We start from the raw sequence: 3,645 nt of genomic DNA, 5'->3' as shown, positions 1-3,645 counted from the left end.
AAGTCCAAATAAATCATTAATTTCCTAATAAATTCTCTCCTTCCTTCAATATGGATTGTGTCTCAATGTCAAGAAAACAATTACTCTCACCACTGGATCAATAAGGAACATCAGTAATATCTTGAGAGATGGAGGGAAGACGGAAACTGTCAACTAATTTCTTTTACTTAGATCCACAATCAACAAACACTTTTGGTCCCCACTGTCAGAGGATAGGGGATGTAGACACTGGGAAGGTGCACAGTCAGGGACATCTCTCCAAATTACTGAGGAGTAATGGTATCGTTTTGAGGACTAAGGTACATCTGATTCAGGCCATGGTCTTTTCAGTCACTTGTGCTGCTGAGAACTAGACAATCAACAAAGATGACAGAAGACAAATTGATGTCTTTGAGCTATGGTGTTAAAGAAGGGTACTGAATATCCCATGGACAGCCAGAAGAACAGACCTGTCTTGGAGAAGGTGTAACAGAGTGTCCCTTGAAGGCAACGATGACAAAATTTCATCTCACATACTCTGGACATGTCACTAGTAAAGTCTATTCTTTGGGGAAGAACATTATGGTTGGAAAGGTGGAAGACCCAGAAAAGGGAGGAAGACCCTCAACCAGGTGGACTGACACAGTGCCTGCAGCAATGGGCTCACGTGTGTCAGAGGTGGCGAGGATGCCCAGGACAGGACAGGGTTCGGATCTCATACTCCACTCGAGAGCACCTACAAACGACTCCTGTCTCAGAGTTTGGCTTTGCCCCCTTTTCACTACGTTAGTGCCTCTTCATGTTCCCATACCCTCTGCATGCGCCTACTCTTAGGTTACATCTTGTTTGATTTGTCCTCGGTAACTTACTCAGCCTTCTGGGTATCCATTGCCTTCTTTCGTGCGGCACTTCTAAAGCTAACCTGTAACTCTTAGTCTTTTTCACTCCACTAAGGTTCTGCGACTTGAAGGCAGCCCACAGAATTGCTATGACTAGATGGCAAAGAGAGAGAAGTAAACAGCGATCCCTTGTAATTGCAATTATTATACATGCTACTTTTGACAGTACATAACAACAACTTCCTATGCTGTTGCTGTGTGCCGTCGAGTCAGAACCGACCCATAGCATAGCTGACCCTCCATTGCGTTTTCAGAGGCAATTTCATTTCACAGGAGGAGATTGCTCATCCTTCTCCCATGGAGCTGCTGGTGGATTTGAACCATGTGCCATCAAGACTGCAGTGCAGCTTCTTGCCACTAGGCCACCAGAGCACTCTAACTTTGAGAAGAATGAGAATCCCAGAACACTTGATTTGCTCATGCAAAACCTATACTTGGACCAAGATGTTGGCATCAAAACAGCAAAGAAATACTGCATGGTTCGAAAACATTACTTGTTGAGGATGGTCTGATGTATTTGCTGCAGAGGGTCAAGGACTGTAGTCTTCAATATGGATTGAAGTTCACCATCAAGACGACAGAGATTCTCACCACGGGGGCCAAATGGCAGTATCACGATAGGTAGAGATTGAGATTGAGATTGTTAAGAATTTCAAATTGCTTGGCTCCACAATCAACACTCTTGGCTCTAGCAATCAGGAAATGAAAAGACAAATTGCATAAGGAAGATCTACTGTCAGTGACCTCTCTAGAGTGCTGAAGAGCAACAATATCAGTCTGGAGACTAAGGTGTACCTGATCCAGGCCATGGTCTTTGTAATTACTAACTCTACATCAGAAGGCTGGACAATGACTGAGGAAGACAGAAGAATCAATGCCTCTGACCTGCAGTGCTGGAGAAGAGTATTGAACACACCATGGACTGTCAAGATAACTAACAGGTCTGTCCTGGAGAGGGTGAAACCAAATTGTTTCTTGGAGACAAGGATTTTAAGGCCCCCTCTCACATACTTTGGTCATGTTGCTCAGAGGGTTCAGTCCTTGGAGAAGGACATCACGCATAGAAGGGTGGAAGGCCAGTGCAAAAGAGGAATACCCAGGATGAGATGGATTGACACAATAGGTAAAGTAATGAGGGTAGATGAATCAGGGGCAGTGAGATTGGCTCAGGATAGAGCAGAGTTCAGAGCTATTGTGCATAGGGTCACTAAAAGGAGTAGTAGTCTATTCCAAATCACATAATGACAATAACAATAACAACTTGCTATGCTTCAGAGAGTTGGACAATGATTAAGTATGACAGAAGAAGAATTAATGGCTTTGAGTTATGGTACTGTAAAAGAGTCTTGAACATACCATGGACTTCCAAGAGAACTAACAGTCTATCCTAGAGAGAGTGAATCCAATCTACTCCTTGGAGACAGTGATTTTGAAGTTCCATCTCACATACATTGGGCATGTTGCCAGGGGGACCAGTTCTTGGAGAAGGACATCATGATTAGAAGGGTGGAGCTCAGGAGAGGAATACCACAGATGAGATGGATTGACACAGTTAACTGGAGAAATGGGAGAAGATATGTCAGAGACAATGAGACTGTCTCAGGATAAGGTATGGTTCAGAGCTATTGTATACAAGGTTGCTAAGAGTTGCTGGAGACTCAGTGGCAAATAACAACCACAAACACTTAATGAAATACAAAGATTGTAGTAAGCCACAATAAATACTTATTGAATCAAATAAGTAGTTACAAAAACACCTAAAATTGAGTTACGAACAACATCAAGTTTTAATGAATTAGTTAATCTAAAGTCTTGTCTTTTGTTAGAGCTTTTTGTTTGGTTTTTATTTTGTCTTTTGTAATTCAAGTATGGAGTTGTGTTTTGTTTTATGGTTGGGGTTTGGATTTTTTTTTATCTTGATGCAAAGTTTCTGCCTGAATGTTCTTCAAATCATTTAGGATAAAATAACTAAAAACATTAGCTCAAAATATTTCCTATTTCCAAATATCAAAGCAAATTTAGGCTACATCTACATGTAGCCGTGGTTTGCCATAGAGTTGGAACAGACCTATAGCTGACCCTCCAGTGGGTTTTCGGAGGCAGTATTTGCCTGGGAGGAGATTACCCTTCCTTCTTCCGTGAAGCAGCTGGTGGATTAGAACCCTGTGCCTTCAGTATTACAGGTTCTTACTAAAAGAATGTATATCGACATGTGTAAATAAGTTATCATAGATTTCTACTTTTATGTATTATTTACAAGTACATTTCACTTCAATGAGCATCAAAAATTCCCCAAAACAAACCAAAATTATTAGGCCATGAACAAAAATACAATATCAAATGAAAGAACTACTTTGCAACTGAGAATTGTTTTCTTTTCTTGGCCTGAACTGTAACTAGAAGAAATGTTTAGTCCTAAGACTACAGAATGCCAACATGTGCTAACTTTTCTGAGACAATTTCTTGCTCGGAATGCTGAGAATTTCTTCAGGCTTATTGTCAGTGAGGGTTCCTCCTCTTGGTGAACTGAGTGTAGCAATTACAAGTCCTTTGAAGACCTCTGGTGGCTGAAAGGAAGCATTACTCACTCTTGGCAATTCCTAAAAATTCTCTCAAACTGTTTTTAAATCTGCTCTTTAATTTTTGGTTTTGCATAGGATTCATTAGCAAACAGTCATTTCCTCCAAGATAGATAGATAGATAGATAGATAGATAGATAGATAGATAGATAGATAGATAGATAGATAGATAGATAGATATAGATGAG

The sequence above is a fragment of the Elephantulus edwardii genome, unplaced genomic scaffold (genome assembly GCF_000299155.1).
Source record: "Elephantulus edwardii isolate Elephantulus edwardi_28Jun2011 unplaced genomic scaffold, EleEdw1.0 scaffold00235, whole genome shotgun sequence".
Classification (NCBI taxonomy): Eukaryota; Metazoa; Chordata; class Mammalia; order Macroscelidea; family Macroscelididae; genus Elephantulus; species Elephantulus edwardii.
This window is presented reverse-complemented; position numbering follows the sequence as displayed.